General features: G+C 52.0%; 1 protein-coding gene across 6 annotated transcripts in view; it reads right to left on the bottom strand.

The window, feature by feature from the left end:
• Positions 1 to 17,911, bottom strand: part of SYT2 (synaptotagmin 2) — a 186,284-nt gene that overhangs the window by 66,643 nt on the left and 101,730 nt on the right. The window lies entirely within an intron of this gene.

The following is a 17,911-nucleotide window of genomic DNA, read 5'->3' as shown; positions in this document are numbered from 1 at the left end:
GTAGACTCCACTTCTGCCTCTCACCCTGATGGAGTTCTGGAGTCGACGGCAGAGCGATCTGGGATGGATTTATCGCGTCTACACTAGACACAATAAACCGATCCCCGATGGATCGATCACTACCCACCGATGCAGCGGGTAGTGTAGACGTGGCCTGGGGCAGGGGCCAACTTTTAGTTGCACCTGTACAGCTCCTGGCACAGCCGGGAGCTGGTCCATGACTGGGATTCGTGGACACTACAGTAATAACACAGCTGTTGTGTGGTTTCAAACTGCATGAAAAGAGGAACATGGGTTAGAACGATTTTGATTTGCAGCCCATCTAGAGTCATGAAATGGGGGGTTTAAAAGGTATTTGATAAAGGCGAGTCTACAACAACAGGGCACCGATTTAACTGGGTGTTATTTATAAGTGGATTCTCCCTCACTGGCAATTTTTAATTCAAGATGGGATGTTTTTCTAAAAAGATCTGCTCTAATTCAAACAGGAATTATTTGGGGGAAGTTCTCTGGCCTGTGCTATGCAGGAGGTCAGACTAGATGATCACAGTATCCCCTCTGACTTTGGAATCTATGGATTTTAATCCGGTTTAGTTAAATCAGGGCGAAAGGCCAGGTGGATGCCCTCATTTTGGTTTAAACCATGCTTGTTTCAGTTCATGAGGTTAAACTCACCCAAACTCAGCTGCTCTTCAACTGAAATCAGAGCATCCACACAGGAGTCTGCACCGTTTGACTAAACTGGTTTCACTAAACCAGTGCACGTTTGCGTGTAGACAAGGCCCAATGCATTTTAACTCACTTGAGTCTAAACAGGGCTTTGCACTTAGTGTAGACAGGGTGAGTTGTGTTTAGAGAGATGTTAGCTGGTCCTGCTTGGTGTTGTGGTTACAGAGCTAGCTGCATCTCTGATCTCTCTCTGTATGCAACCCTCCCCCCTCCCCCAGCCTCCAGGCATTAAGCCTCTTTCTTTCACCTCGCTGGGGTGGGATCCCACAACTCTCTTGGTCCTGGACATGGCCTCTGGCTACAGCCCCTGGGAACTGGCCGTGATCTCTCAGCAGATCGAACCGGGCTCGGGGCCTGCACGACTTCCCCGCGCCAGCTAGGATGACGGTTGAAGTTCTGACTGCATAGCTTTCTTAAACCAAAGGACGGCTCAATCTTTGCAGCGCAGCACAAATGAGGATTTTAACATAACAACAGGCCTATGAGCGTGGCTGTCTAACCTAATCCTCAGCATCCCCCTGACAGCTTAGGCAGGCCCACCTACTTCCGACCCATCCTGCAGGGCCTGGGTCTGAGTCAAGGGGCTGTTAACTCCCCTACACAGTCACCATAACTGTTTCAGTCCTTTGGACCCCTCTATACCCAGCCTGGGCAAAACAGCTGTGTAACTCGGGCTGGGGCCCGCAATCAGCATCTTCACAGCTTAGTGGCTGTGGCCCTGTCTCCTATCCACCTGCCCTGTTTACCCCAAGGTGTTCTATCCCAATCCATTGTGCTACCTCCCTGCTATTCACCTAACCCCCCAGGGGCAGACAGTAAACCTCTCCCATGTCACGGTCACGTACAGCATCCAGAAATTAACACAGATCAGAATTCCTAGCCCCACATCACCACAGCCAGCTCGCCCCCGCCCCCACCCGCCCCGGACTATCCATGAGCCGCTAACACGGCCTGTTCTCCTAAACTCACTGGACCCTTTGTGGGGGTCTGGTTACAAAACTGCAGTGAGAACGCGTTTGCCAGCACAGCCACATCCTGCCAGGGAGGCTAGGCAGGGGCCCTGCCCCTCTCTAGGGCAGAAGGCCCATCCCCCATTTCCTAGCCCTTCCTAGCCCTTCTAAAAGTCTCTCTGCACCTCCGCACAGGAGACCTGCTCTGCCAGGCTCATCCCCCTGGAGTGGTGCTCCATGCGCCCTCCATCCAATCCCTCCTCAGGCCTCATTCTTGTGGGGGGCCCAAGCAGTGTCAACCTCCCCTCCCCCATGCCAGCTCCCCAGCAGTCTCAACCTCCCCTACCACAGCCCCCAACAGCAGCGACAACCTCCCCTCGCCCACCCCAGTCCCCCAACTGCATCAACCTCCCCTCCAACCCCGAGCAGCACCAACCACAACCTCCACCCTGAGAAGTGCCGACCACTGGATTTATCCTCCTTCAGACTAGGGCCGGCCCTAGGCCAAATGGCATCCACCCTCCATTTGTTAAACTTTTGAATACCTTATTTTTATTGCATTTGTGGCCCATTTCATGACTTTGATGCACAGTTTGATTTGCATGCATGATTTATCCCTGTCATAAAAGACGATAAATTTGCACGCTAGGATCTGTAAATCTGTATTTATTCATGCCATATATAAGCAAATTAAAAAAAAACCTATTTCCTCTAAGCTTATAGAAACTTTTTAATGTTAAGAATAAGCATCTTTTATTTTCTATGGGGGGAAATATTAGGGAGAGCAAAAGTCTATGTTCCGCAGTCTTAGAAAGTCATCCAACTTTACGCGTCAAGCCTGGCAAAAGAAGTAATGGTGTTTCTTTTATATTGTTGCGTAGACAGGGGTTTGATAGATATCTCTGGTGTAGGGTGACCAGAGAGCAAGTGTGAAAAATCGGGATGGGATTGGGGGGTAATAGGTGTCTATGGTAAGAAAAAGCTCCAAATATCGGGACTGTCCCAATAAAATCGGGACATCTGGTCACCCTACTCTGGTACATCATTAAATATGTCCTTTATTAGTCGCTACTCACACTCAAGTCTTAAAGCACAAATACACTTTCACAATTACACAACAAAACAAGGTTCACAATATCTCAACTGGGCTCTCACGTCTCTTCGTTCTTACATCTCACTGGCTGACTGGCGACGCCCCTTACCTACCCGCGAGGGCCTCGCTGACAACGTTCTAGGAGGTTCAAGGAAAATGTAGTTCTCGAAGTCTGGGAGGTTCCATGAGATTCTACATTCTAGGAGGTTCGTGACAAATTACTTCACCTATGGAACACCCAAAACATGTCACCTCAAACTTTCTCTTTTCCCCTTTGTCGCGAACAACAAAACCAGCCCTCCGAGCCCAGCGCCCCACAAACCCGGCACCCCAGGCGTTGCCTGTCCCTAAATCCGGCCCTGCTTCAGACTATTAGAATATCTTAATTTACCGCAAATGTGAACTCACACTCACACCTCTCTGTAAGTCTCCAGGTTTAGCTATTGCACTGCAGAATACAGCATAGTAACCAGATTCATGCAAGCGCTTTGCTATTGGTCGCCTCCCAGCCCCATCCCAGCACTTCCCATACAGACTACTGCAGGGTTTCTCAACTTTTTTCTTCCAAGCCCCCCCCCCCAACCCGCAACAGGCTATAAAAACTCCACGGCCCAAGAGGGCCACAACAACTGTTTTCTGCATATAAAAGCCAGGGATGGCGTTAAGGGGTAGCAAGCAGAGCAATTGCCAGGAACCCCTCACCAGAGGGGCCCCCCATGAAGCTAAGTTGCTCAGGCTTCTGCTTCAGCCCCGGGTGGTGGGGCTCAGAGCCCTGGGCTTCAGCCCTGCACAGCAGGGCTTAGGCTTTTGACCTGGGCCCCAGTGAGTCTAACACTGAGGCCTTAGCGGACCCCCTGAAACTTGCTCACCCCTGGTTGAGAACCATTCAGTTAAAGGACAATTGATTAACAGCTGTGAAATAATCCTGCATTTCATTTTTGGTGCCTCTGCCTCCAGGGCTCTGAGGCCCAGATCCTGAAAGGTATTTAGGCTCCTAACTCCCATGGGAGCTAAAATACCTTTCAGGGTCTGGGTGGGAGTAAGCTCCAAATGCAGGTGGAATCACAAATCATTTTCACTTGCCCTAATCAATTCGAGACTGGGGCAGTAAAACACCAGCACTGCCCTGCACCGTCCCGCTTTTCCCCCATACGTGCAATGAGCCAGAGAGCCCCACAACAAACATCATGGGCTGGGTCCCCAGCTGGTATAAGTCAGCATCGCTCCAATGGATCAGCACTGACCCCTCACCATGGGGACAGGGGAGCATAGTAATAGGATGAAATTTAATAGTGAAAAGTGCAAGGTATGCATTTAGGGATTAATAACAAGAATTTCTGTTATAAACTGGGGACGGAAGTAACAGAAGAGGAGAAGGGAAGTAACAGAAGAGGAGAAAGGACCTCGGCGTATTGGTTGATCACTGGATGACTATGAGCCACCAATGTGATATGGCCGTGAAAAAAGCTAATGCGGTCTTGGGATGCATCAGGCGAGGTATTTCCAGTAGAGAAAAGCAGGTGTTAGAACTGTTATGCAAGGCACTGGTGAGACCTCACCTGGAATATTGTGTGCAGTTCTGGTCTCCCATGTTTAAGAAGGATGAATTCAAACTGGAACAGGTGCAGAGAAGGGCTACTAGGATGATCCGAGGAATGGAAAACCTGTCTTATGAAAGGAGACTCAAGGAGCTTGGCTTGTTTAGCCTAACCAAAAGAAGGCTGAGGGGAGATATGATTGCTCTCTATAAATATATCAGAGGGATAAATACCAGGGAGGGAGAGGAATTATTTAAACTCAATACCAATGTGGACACAAGAACAAATGGATATAAACTGGCCATCAGGAAGTTTAGACTTGAAATTTGACGAAGGTTTCTAACCATTGGAGGAGGAGTGAAGTTCTGGAACAGCCGTCCAAGAGAAGCAGCGGGGGCAAAAGACATATCTGGCTTCAAGACAAAGCTTGATGAGTTTATGAAGGAGATGATATGATGGGATAGCCTAATTTTGGCAATTAATTGATCTTCGACTATTAGTGGTAGATATGCCCAATGGCCTGAGGTGGGATGTTCGATGGGTGGGATCTGAGTTACGACAGAGACTTCTTTCCTGGGTGTCTGGCTGGTGAATCTTGCCCACATGCTCAGGGTTTAGCCGATCGCCATATTTGGGGTCGGGAAGGAACTTCCCCCCAGGGCAGATTGGAAGAGGCCCTGGGGATTTTTCGCCTTCCTCTGCAGCGTGGGGCACGGGTCACTTGCTGGAGGATTCTCTGCACCTTGAAGTCTTTAAACCACGATTTGAGGACTTCAATAGCTCAGACATAGGTTAGGGGTTTGTTACAGCAGTTGGTGGGTGAGATTCCATGGCCTGCATTGTGCAGGAGGTCAGACTAAACGATCATAATGGTCCCTTCTGACCTTAAAGTCTATGATTATCCCTAGCTTTCAGTGCCACTGGAGCCAAAGCAGAGTATTCTCTAGCGAAGTGAGTAGCAGAAGAATTTAACTCAGCGCTGCCCCTTGGCATGGTAAGATGATGTCTTGAGCACCTCCGGTTTGTGTCTTCAGGAGCACTGATCCTTTCCGGGCTTCGTCCGACTCATTACAATCTGTGTTCAGTGCTGGGCCCCAGACTTCAGTCACCAACTCTAAATCCTGGTACTTTTAGTCCCTAAGAAGGGACTTGATCAAGGCATACAAACTAATTAATGGCCCAGGCAAAAGAAATCTAAGACTCCTGTTTACAGTTTTCTGTTGGAGAAGAGTAAAGGGACATTTCATTCCATTGGAAGGCAGCCAGTTTAAACCAACAACAGGAAATACTCTCCCACACAAACACACCATTAGCCTGCATAACTCATTGCCACAAGAAATCATTGCAGCCACGAGCTTAGTAGGATTCTAAGAAGGAGCAAACATTTCTCTGGATAAGGAGAACAGCATATAAACTCTCATGCCTTACAACATGGGCCAACCAGTAACTGACAGGTCAGGAAGAAATTTCTCCAATGGGCTACTTATTCCATCATTGCCCAGCCATCTTCTGCTGAAGCAGCGAGTGCTGGCGGTTTTCAAGCCAGGACACCAGTCAAGATGGAGCCTTGTGCTGTCAAGGTATGGTAGGTCCTCTGCTTCAGACTGGTACAGTGACAGAACAGAAGCACTCAGACCAGATGTCAAAGGATCCCAATAAAATGCCCTTGAGAGAAACCTTTGCCACAACGCTTCTGCACCAGGAGTCATGGAAATGTAGAGAGGCTGGATACAACAAGGTTCATCTTCTCCTGGGGCATGCTCCATCAGGGGTTAGGACCATTCCTACCAGGCCCTCATCTTCAGGCCAAAGGGTTGTGCCCAGCTTTGGACCACGGCAGAAGCCTCTTGGTGATACCCTGGAAGGAGTGGAGTTTTGTGGCTCAGCTGAAGGGCCAAGTCGCCTCAACACTGAAGGCCAAGAGAACGAGCATGAGACGAGGGGAAACTGAGGCAGACCGGGTAGATCCCTGTAAGTCTAGATACTTCCCTGGGTACTGTCCAGCCTAGCTTTAAAGATCAACAAATGCAGCCTCCACCACTTCCCCTGGGAGATGGCTCTACAGCTTATGTGACCTTGCTCGAAGGAAGTTTCACCCTCTAACATCTTCTAGCAGAGCTGATGGACCCTATCAGAGGTGCTGATCCTACACACACACCCCCATTAGCTTCATGCACTCTGCCCATGCACAAGAAGGTGGCAGGCAACACTTTCTGTCCGTTAGGTCCCCAAATCTACCCAGGTCAGTTGTGACACAGCTGTGGCCATCAGCCAGCGGCTCAGGGTCTGAGGTCTCAGTCCACTTCTACCACTGCCCAGCTCATAAAAAGCTTTGCATCACCCATACCCCACTGGCACAAATTGGGCCACTCATTGGCAGCCTCAGAGGCCACGGACTGAAAGCTCTGATTCCAGACAGCGCTTGAGCAAGTGCTTAACTTTAAGCATGGGCTTATATCCCATGGACTTCAGCACTTCGCTGAATCAGGGCCAGCACGTGCCATGGCTACGGAGCTCATCCGGACTAGAGGTAGGTCCCTGCACAGGCCAGGGCTGAGGTATGAGCAGGGTGGGCATGCTTCTGCAGCCACGGCTTGCTCTGTGCCTGTTGGGATGATAAATTAGAAGCCTCCAGGGCCATCCGGCTGGCTCCTTTCCTCAGCGCTATCGCTCACTATGTCAGCGTGGCCCATTGTCAGACTGAGCGGCTGATGATGGAAGGGAGTTATTCCAGGTCAGGAGCAGGTTGCATAAGTGTACGTGATCGGTTTGGTTAATGCCCATGCAGAGCTCTGGGGTGGGGGTGGGGGTTTAGGGGGTGCATTTGGGCTTGCTGCAGGTTGTGCAGCTAGGGATGGCCCCAGTAAGTCACTAAGAGCCAGCCAGATGCCATCTGCGGACACAAGGACTCATATTCAGAAGCTTCCAGTTCTACGCCAGAGACATCTGGCCGAGCTCTTTAGTTTTGCGCCTCGTGGTTCCAGTGCCATACTGAGCGGAGTGGGGGGGTGAGGATGGTATGTCTGGGATCTCTCCCTCTTCTCAAGGTGCTGGGTCTCTGTTCTCCAACGCCTGCAGCCGTGCTTAGGAAGGGGAGGTCAGGACGCCAGCCTAGAACCGGGCATACTGCTGCCTTGCTCTGCCCCTGGCAGGCTAGTCCTGATTCTGAAGCCCACATTGCCCCATTTTGACTACTATTGTTACCTGCACTAGCTAGACCAATGGCAGCATAAAGTACCCCAACCCATGCTGTGACCACACCTCCACCTCCCATCTGAGTGCACTTGGGAGATGAACGTTGCTCCGTGACTAACTACTACCCCACAGCAGCTCTGTCAGGTCAGACTAAACCATGGCGAAATGAACAGCTGCCAGAAAGTCATCTTCATCATCTCTCTGACTACGAGGCAACACCTTGCCAGCGCTTAGAGCTACGGCTGCCCGGTCTCTCTGATCCGCTGGAGAAAGCTCCATATTGCAGCCTCTCTTCGGGAGTTGGCCAAGAAGTTTTTTGATGGAAGGGTCAATACAGCGTTCACACTGGGGAAGGACGGCTCAGTGGTCAGAGCACCAGCCTTGGCGACGGGAGACCTGGGTCAAGTCACATAAGGCCAGAGTTTCCAAGCTGAAATATCTAAAGATGCCGATTGGTACCTAGTGGCATCTGCAAAAGCAGCTAAGCAAGTCAGGTGCCTCACTCCCACTAAAGCCACGGGCCTTAGACACCTTTGGAAATCTGGCGATTCATCTCTCAGGACATGGCAACAGCTAGAAGTGAGCCTTCCAGCCCAGGGAGACAGATGCACTAGTGTGTTAAAAATAGCAGCGTGGCTTCGGGGGAGGTTGGGTGCTCAAGCCCACCAGCCCCTGGGTCCGATCTCACGTGGCTAGCTTGAATCTCCACTGGAGCTAAAAGACCTGCAGAGCTGCTTTTAGCATGCTAGCCCTACCCAGGCTGGGAGGCTCACGTCCAGATGCAGGATAGACAAAAACCCACTGGGCCTCAATTCCCCATCTGTGCTACTTCATGGGGTGTTACGAGCACTAATGCTTTAGAAACTGTGAAGCGCTCAGATAGGACAGTAACGGAGGCTAGAAAAGAAAAATACATTAAATCTCCTTATTAAAACAACCGCTTTTAATGAACAAATGTTACTGTAAACATTGTGATGTTCCTGAAAGTTTGTTTTTTGACAAATACAATGAACATTTTTGGTTGGTTTACTGGGTTTCAGTTTTGTTTTTCTGGGTTTTCTTTGTTGTTTATGTTTCTTCTGTTGCCAGTTTTGATGGTCTTAGCCACAGAGGGTTTTCAGAATGGGACGTTTACAAAGGCAAACCCTTACAATGATAAAACTTGAAATTTACGTGTTCAAAAGTTCCAATTTTCAGAAAAAGTCAATACATTTCCCCAGAAATTTTTTTAAAATCTCTCCATGTTATAACCTAGCAGAATAAAAATGTACTTAACACTTCCATGAAACTTAAAAAATTTTGAGCAGCTCTTCTTTGCACTAATCCTTATTCTAAACTTTTCTTCCCCCAGTAAAAGAAATAGGTCTTCAATACCTCGGGCTACCCTCCTCACAGCGTGAGTCATGTCAATACCCTCTCTCTACTCATTTCCCAACATCCCACTTTGGAATAACAGCCTTCCATGCTGAAACTGGACCTAACCAACTAATACCGGGCAACTCCAAATACTTACTGCATGGCAAATCGGATTCCAGAAAATCAAATTCTGACCTGCCCCAAGTTAAGACAAATATCAGCTCCTTGATTCGCACCCCCTCATGCCAACAGTCAACTCCTCAGTCACACATCAGCTCGTCATCTTTCGGGGGCCCAACTGACAGTGCTGGAATTCCAGCTTGATCCAAAGCCCAGAGAAACCAACGGAATCACTCCCCTTGGCGGGCTCCGGGGCAGACCCTAGCAGAGCTCTTTAAGCCACACCGCGGAGCTCAGCACAGCTATTTTATATTATAGTAACATCAGGAGGCCCCAGCACACCAGGTGCTGTGCAGACAGTGAGACACAGTTGCTACCCCCAAAGCATTTACAAACTAAATAGTCAACCGGGGAAACAGAGGCACAGAAATCTGTCCAAGATCAGTGGCAAAGGTGGGATTAGAAGCTAATTTTTGTGACTCCCAGTCAGCGCCTTACCCACTAGACCACCAGGGCGCTGCTGAGGATACGGATCAAAGGGAAGTATTTATACTGAATCTGGATTTGCCGTGACAGTTTGGGCTGGGATTCCAGCCAGTTAGCTGTTTCCCCAAAGATCACCACAAGCCCCTATAAATAACTAGGCCACTACCTCCATGGAGGCATTGGGTTCCGGGTCTCCGGTTCCTGAACTCTGAATCCCGCGACTCCCTGGAAAAGCTTTTCTGAAGCGCCTTCCATCACGATGCTCAGAACAAACAGCGCGCTGGCTCCTTGGCAACTGTCCCAGTGAGAACACACCCAGCTGCTGCCCTCTTACCCTCCCCACAGCTCACCTGGAGCCTGCCTGGAAGGGTATGACCCTGCCAACACCAGGGCAGAGCACTGGGCAAAGTCAAGAGCACAGGGCCGGATAAGGAGTACGGGGGCCTCTGATCCTGCATGGACAGGATGCTGCTGCCATGTCACTCCTCGCTATCTGACTTCCACCCTCTAACAGACCCGGTGGCAGTCTGTTCACGGCTCAGCCTCCTCCTGCACGAGCTGGGTTCTCTCCTCTTCAAAGGGGCTCTTGGATGCATTCAACAGCCCTGCCCTGTTCTGATTTAATGCTGAGTGGGGGGAATAGCACAACATGATGGATACAGGCGCAATACCATTAAACCCCGTAGGGGGCCCCGTCAGACAGAATGAGATGGCTCATAAAGGCTGCATGGAAAACGGGCTCATCAAAGTTACAGGCAATTGATGACTAAATCCTCCCTGCTCTCAAAAGCCATTTCTCCGCTTGGTCCTCCTGCCGTAGCGTACTCGAGGAGGCTAAAAGGCTGCCTGCCTGACAAATTCGCTCTCCTCCCTTGACATCCCCCCAGCTATTGTTCTGTGAGTCCCCCACACCCCGCTCAGCAGCTTCCCTCTACTCAGGGCTTTGAAATTGATTGAAAAGTTAAGGATCTTGAAGGAAGCAGAAGGCGGAGACGTGTCATCGGGAACAATACTTCAAATATATTCGGGAACGCGCAGCGAATTGTCTGAGGCATAAATCAGGTCAGCTGCCTCCTCTGAGTCACTGCGGGGTATTTAATGCAAAGGACTCGGAGTCCATTATAAAACATCCCAGGCCTGCTCAAGCACAAGAGCTCGATTCTAATTTAATTTAATTTTATCCCCACATTCATTTTGACTCGCCATGGCTGACAGCACCTCACAGAGGCTGGAAATGCAACGGGCCAGGTCCTCAGCTGGCGTAAATCCTGCTACAGTGGAAGGCGTAACCCATTTCTACTGACTGTGGCCACAGCCTCGGGGGCTTGAAGTGGCATTTAGGGCTCGAGCCACAGCAGAGCTGAGGGGTGGGGACGCCGAGCAGCACCACGCCTAACGTTTCGAAAGCCACCGGGAGACACAAAGCCCGAGTTTGGCGCTTAGGCTCCCTATACAAGGAATGGGGACAGTAAGGGTACGTCTACACAGCCTGCAGAAGCCTGGGTCGACAGACCTGCGTCGGAGCCCTTACAGCGGGGCACACAGCACATGGAAGTTGCAGCTTGGACTGGAACGCGGGATCTGAAGCCCCAGGCCCTCAGCTTCATTGTAAATCCCAGTTCAAATCCCTTCTCCCCCTCAGGTGGTGATGGGACTTAGTTGGGAGGGTCTCACGCATCCTATGGCGCGAACGGATGTGAGGTCCTCCTCCTCTACTCCCCCCGCCCAGCCAGGAGCCCCTGTACAGGGGCCCAGTCCGGTCAGCGAGTTCTGAGCTCACTTACCAGGCGAGGAAGGCCCATCTTCCCGTTTCATGCGTTGCTCTGGCGTCTGGATGCCAAGAGGGAGGGAGTGGCATGTGTGCGCAGAGGCAGAAATACAAGCACCGAGCGAACTTGTACGGCAAAAACATCGGCGCTGGGCAAGTTTAGGTGCTACAGGGTTTGGAGGCAGCTGAGCAGGGTTTTGTGAAGCTGATTCTGCGAGTTAGGCACCTAAAGTGACAGTCAGTCAAAGTCTTTTTGGGAATCTAGCCCCTAAATCCACAAGGAGGCACCTAAATAGGTAGCCTCCCTGCCTGAGATGCTAACAAACCAACGGGAGCTGCAGGGGATCAGCACCTCTTTGGGTTAGGGCAGAGGTGGGCAAACTACGGCCCGCGGGCCACATCCAGCCCGCGGGACCGTCCTGCCCGGCCCCTGAGCTCCTGGCCTGGGAGGCTTGCCCCCGGCCCCTCCCCCACTGTTCCCCCTCCCACACAGATACGCCACTGCGTGGTCAGCGGGGCTGCGAGCTCCTGCCACTCTGAGCGGCATGGTAAGGGGGCGGCAGTCGGGGGGTTGGGCAGGAGGTCCCGAAGGGCAGTCAGGGGACAGGGAGCAGTTGGATGGGGCAGAGGTTCTGGGCCCTAGGGGCCGGGGGGGGTTGGATAGGGCATGGGAGTCCCGGGGGGCCTGTCAGGGGGTGGGGGTGTGGATAGGTCGGGGCAGTCAGGGGACAGGGAGCGGGGGGGGGTTGGATAGGGGGTGGGATCCCAGGAGGGGGCAGTCAGGGGACAAGGAGCAGGGAGGGTTGGATGGGTCGAGGGTTCTGAGGGGGACAGTCAGGGGGTGGGAAGTGGGAGGGGGAGAATAGGGGTCAGGGGCCAGGCTGTTTGGGGAGCACAGCCTTCCCTACCCAGCCCTCCATACAGTTTCGCACCCCAATGTGGCCCTTGGGCCAAAAAGTTTGCCCACCCCGCGTTAGGGGGTGACTTTAGGCCCAGCCCTGGGATGCAAGCGCTACCATCTCAGGAGTAGCTCTGGGAGACACAGCAACACCCCTTCTTGCTCTGGGGGTAGAAACTTACTCCTGGCCTACACCTGTAGCAATTACTACCTGCCCCAGGCTCGCTCAGCTGCTCTTGCTAACGAGCAGGGGTAGGAATTGAGCCCTGGCTCTGCCCATTTGCTGCCCCTCCCCCTGCTCCAGGTAGGGAGCAGGTGAGCAAGCAGCCCCACAGATCTGGACCCAGGTCCAGGGGGTTCCTAGTCCCTTTTGTAACCCCAAAGCCTTACTCACAATCTAGCCTTTATTTAGGCATCCGCATTGGAACAGGCCCTTACGTGCTATTTGGTTGAAAACCCACATCGAACCACTGTGTCCAAACAAGGGTGTACAAATTGTGGGCCAGATCCTCAGCTGGTGTAGCTCAGCATAGCTCCAGTGGAGCTACGATTTACACCTCGATCTGACCAGAACTGTGCTCAATAGCCAGAGTTAGAGAGACAGAAACAAGCCAGGAACCGTCCAGTTAACTAACCATTCCTCCCTGCCATGCTGAAAACATCCCAACTTACCAGCCGATAAGCAGCTTTAAAATCCAGTTTACTTTTCTTCAGACACATTCAATCATGATTAATAATATTACAGCAACATCTAGAGACTGAGGCCCCATTGTGCTGGCGGGACATAGACGCGTAGTAAGAGCCAGACCCTGCCTGGAAAAGCTTGAGATGATCCTGACTTCCATGGAAGCCAGAGCCCGCATACCTTTAAGGATCTGGGCCTTATAGTCCAAGCAGACAAGACAGACAACTGGTGGGAGGGGAAACTGAGGCACAGAGAGGCAACATGGTCACCCAGCAGGTCAGTGGTGGAGCTGGGAATAGAGTCCAGGTCTCGTCTGTTCCTCTCTTCACACGTTGGAAGAACACTCCCTATGTTTAGTAAACGATCATTCTCATGCTCTGCCCCTCCAGAAAGCTCTCCTTGGCCAGCCCATGGAGTTAAAGGCCGAGTCTCTCCCTTCACACATCCTCCTGTTTGTAGATTTGATAGGGATTCAGTATGCTGTAGGTTTATCTGGTGCATTTCACTTTTGGGATATCAGGCAACACCCCTGGTTTTGGCTCCACAGCCCAGCTGGGAAGGCTCGCTCATCAGGACCAAAAGAAAAGGTCATTAATTACATGTGGCCAGATCCTCAGCTGGTGTCACAGGTCACTGAGGCCAATGAAGTGCTGATTAACTGCAGCAGAGGGGCTGGTCTTGCTGGTTTCTGCTAAGTGAAACTGTGTTTGCTGGATGGAAAGAACAGAGATCGACATTTTGAAATGTGGGGGCCAAAGTGGCTAGGCAGAGCCGATTCACAGCTGGACTTCTGTAACCATGGTCATGCAGGTCAAAATTGGGAGCTAAATGTGACAGTGTGCCTTTAAAATCCCCCAGCCTGTTGAATGGCATTAGTTTGATGCTGATTAAATTGCTGGATAGCCCCATCTCTGTCTGTCCCGTGTTGGCTACCACCGGCCAGGGTGGGCTGGGACTAGAGAGGAGTGAAAAGTACAGAGCTGCTTCAGCGATGTGGCAGGGGCAGAGTCTGCAGAAGTTGGGATCTGCATTAGGATGCAACGCGTGCTGTGTGCACAGATGGCAGGGATGCTCTGCACTTTCCAGAGGTCTTTGCCTGCGCGCTGCGTGCCACCGCGTGAGATCCTCCCGACGCTGACTGCTCCATCCCAGCGGCTGGTGGAGAGGCAGCAGCTAGGAAGCTGACCTGGATGATAGCAGAGCGTCTAGCTGCATGGGGATGGGACCCGTGCTACTTTCCCTCTCCCTGAATGGAATGCCCCTTATGTGACCTGAGCTATGAGGGGGAGCAAGGACAGAGTACAGGGAAATTCGCTGCAGCTGATCACAAAGGAGAGACTCCAACCTGAGGAGCCCTAACCCCATTGACTGGGAGGGAAGAGCCATCCTAGCCAAGTTGGGGTGGGTGAGAGAGAGGTTGAGAACATCCCCTAATACCGGGACAGAAATCTCACCTGCACAGCAGTGATTATTAGACCCTACTGCACCGCAGCTCCACATAGCCTCCTTGCCTCCAAACAGCCCCAGCTGGATCTGCATTCCTTCATGTTAAGATTGCTCTATACAGATCCCAAATCCCTGGTGGATTTGTTCCAGCTGAGTTCAGCAACAGTACTTAATAAAGAAATCACACACAGCCTTGCATCCCATGGGGATCTCAAAGCACTTTGCAAACACCCATTAATTCTCTCAACACCCCTGCAAGAAGCTGACTGAGAAACAAACAGAGGCCTCGGGAAGAGAAGTGACTTGCCCGACATCACATGTCAAGTCAGTGACAGAGTAGAACCCAGGAGTCCTGGCTCCTAGACTTTTGACCTCACCACTAGAAGATACTGCCTCACAGAGCTGGGAGTAGAACCCAGGAGTCCTGGGGTTCCTAATCCTTTGCTCTAACCATCAGCAACACTGCGAACAGTTTAGCTGAGCAAGTACGTAACTGACAGAGAAATGAACTCCAGTGTCCCTGTCCGAATCCGGCTCTGGCTACTAGTGTCCAGTGCCCAAAAGTACCTTGTGCTGGGAACAGAGGGAAGCAGACGCAGGGGCTGGCAAACCGGTGCTGTGCCCCCCACTGAGCAGACAGTCAAGCTGGATCTTAGGTTCATGGCTGTCACGTTTTGGGCAGCTCTGCATGTGATGTTGCATTTAATGAGCTAATTTGCATCTTTGTGAATGAAATGCACATGACCATACACCCTGCCCCAAACACCAGAGGGGAAGGGCGTGGAGATGTACCAAACTCGGCAGCTGTGAGTGCTGGAGTGTTCCTGGGGCCTGTCAGACTGGGGGTGCCGTAGACCCCCCCTTATCTTGTGTCCCCACCATCTCCATTGCTGCAGCCTTCCTCTCCTGGCTGCTCCTTGGATCCAGCAGGAGGGGCAGCGAGGGCGGCACCAGGCTGCCTGCTCCGAGCAGCCATCGCAGGCCACGGTGACAGCCCAGCAGGATGCGTGACATTTCAGCTGAACTGCAGAAAGGCTTGTCCCATGTCCACCAGCCCCGGTTAAGAGTCGGGGTTAAGCTTCTTTGTCACGCTCCTTTCAGCTGTGAAAGAATTCATTTCCTCCAGCCGGATGGGTGCAGGGCAAAAGCCCAGGGTATGAAGCAACGCTGCTCTGAGAGCCGGTTCCAGCTGAGCTGAGCTTAGCTTCATTCAAGGGAGCGAACAGACAAAAGGTGTTCGGCCCACTGCGTGGCTGGGGCTAATGTAGCCTCCCCGTTCACAGCACAGCTAATGCCTGACACTGGCCCAGAGAAGCCCTGGCTGGGATGCGCCCACCCTTCTTTGCTCTTTGCTAGCTTCTCCCACGCAAAGGTCTCAAAGCAATTTGCAAGCATGAATTAATCCAAGCTCACACACCCCTCACCCAACCCAGGAGGGAGGTATCATTGTAACAGTGGGGAAACTGAGGCACAGAGAGGCAAAATAACTTGCCCAAGGTCACACCGCGAGTCAGCAACAGAGCCATACCTCCTTGTTGTTCTGTCCTGTGCATTAGCCAAAAGACCATCCTTCTCCACCCAGTGAAGGACCGGATGCTGGGGCCACTCTCCACAAGTCATGCTGGGCAGAAGCCTGTGTAATGGGGACCCTGGAAAGGGCCTTAACCCCTCCATAAAAGAGCTTGAGGCTCTGCAGAGAATTAGTGGGTCTAGCTCCACCCCTCCACTCCTCCCGCAGCAGCTGCTGCCGAATGGGCAGAGATTTTCAGGGAGTGTCACGAGCAGGGTCTGGCTGAGAACAAACTAAAGGCAGCAGCCAGAGGGCTCTCAGGAAAGGCTTTGGATTGGTGAGCTGGGCACCGCCAAGCCCCCTGGGCACACTGGTTTCCCTGCATTCGTGCCCACCGTCTGTTTGCGTCCTGCAGATATTCTAGCAAATGGGTTTCCTGGTAGCAGCATTAATGGAAACGCTTATTTGGAGTGAAATTCGACCCATGCCAAGGACCAGCACCTGGCCTATGCTTAAGCGCTTCTGTGCCCTCCTTGGTTCCCCATGCTCAGCTCTGCCAATGCTAACCTGCAGCCCTCCCTCCCCACCTCCCCAAGCAGCAGAGCCTGCTGCTCACATCAGGCCGTGCAGCAAGTTTGGGATATGGATGCAAAATTGCAGGTGCTGAGCATTTTTGAGAAGCTGGCCAAGAGGGGGCTGATTCTCAGGTGCTGAGCCCCCAGCCCTACCATGGGAGTCAACAGCAGTTGCTGGCCCTCGGCACCACTTCAAACCAGGCCAGCGTTGCCCAAGGACTTGGGAGCCACCCTCCAACTTTATGTTGCCACAACGGCAGACCAAATGAGCGCCCCTGCTCTGGGCCCCAACTTCCCATCCCTTGGTCATTAGGAACACTTATTTCACCAAAGTTTCCAGGCTTGTAAAGCTTCATCTGACAGACCCTCGGCCGTATTTCTACATCGCACCCCTCCTGCCCCAAGAGTGACTTCAACTGGCCAGTGTTTCTGGCTACTGCGAGCAGAGGGGTAGGTCTTGTGCCTACCCCTGTAGGGCCCCTGCAGGAGAACTCAAGCTGTTAAATGTGATGCACAGAGCTGAGAGAGAATTTCGCAGGTGCATCTGTGAAGGCGCTTGTCTGGCTCCCGTTATCACAGTATCTGAGCATCTCACAGTCGTTACCATATTTAGCCTCAACTCCCTCCCCCACACCGTGAGGCAGGGCAGTGCTATTGTCCCTGTTGTACAGGAGAGAAACTCAGGCCCAGAAAGACTAAGACCCAGATCCTAAACAGTATTTAGGTGCCTAACTCCCATAGACCCGTCTCAGAGGAGCTCCCTTGGGCGTCTCTTCAGATACATACCCTTGATGGGGAAGAAGCCCGGTGCAGTGCTTATGGCAGGAGTTGGGGAGACCCAGGTTCAGTTCCCAGCTTTGCACTGTTCTTCCCCCTCTGGCGCGTGCATTTAAAGAGACACCAAAGGGAACTCATGCAGGGTTCTTGCAGGCGTCACTGCGTGGGGCTGTGGGAGTGAGGCCCGGACGTGGGGGCAGCTGCTTTCTTGCTCCACATGCCAGCCTGGGGCAGAAGGAACGTGTTTTCCATCCCGGACAGCCTTGCTTTGGAAGTGAGGGCAGGGCTCCCCTCCCTCTCCCACAGGGGCTGTGTCTTGTACTTCTGCCCTTTGATGACACTTGTCTGATCAAACTGAACCGAAGCCCCTTTGGGCTGCAATGAGACACACAACCCCATGCGCCCAATGAGAGATGATCTCCCCAGGACTTGGAGAGAAGCTTTCATCACACTGAACCAGCACAGACAAACACCTGGCTGGCCTGATGTATTTTCACGGCCATCCCCAAAGGCATTTTCAGATCAGACAGAATCTCAGCTTTCATCGAAATGTAAGTATTAGCTCTCGCGGGTGCAAAAAAGCGCTTTGATGTGACCTGAACGTAGCAGGCCGTGGCATCGGCTTGCGTTGATGACCGAGACGTGAAAACTCTCCTGACCTCCAACCCTTTAATCTTACTGGGTGTGGACTCTGACGTCTACAGGTTTTCAGTTGTCAAAGACCGTTTCTCAGCAAAAACATGTGGCTTTCAGTGAAAATTTTCCGTTTTCAACAACCGATTCTT

This window comes from Chelonia mydas, chromosome 21 (assembly GCF_015237465.2).
Source record: "Chelonia mydas isolate rCheMyd1 chromosome 21, rCheMyd1.pri.v2, whole genome shotgun sequence".
Lineage (NCBI taxonomy): Eukaryota > Metazoa > Chordata > Testudines > Cheloniidae > Chelonia > Chelonia mydas.
The sequence above is the reverse complement of the archived record's forward strand: the minus strand, read 5'-3'. Positions and strand labels throughout refer to the sequence as shown.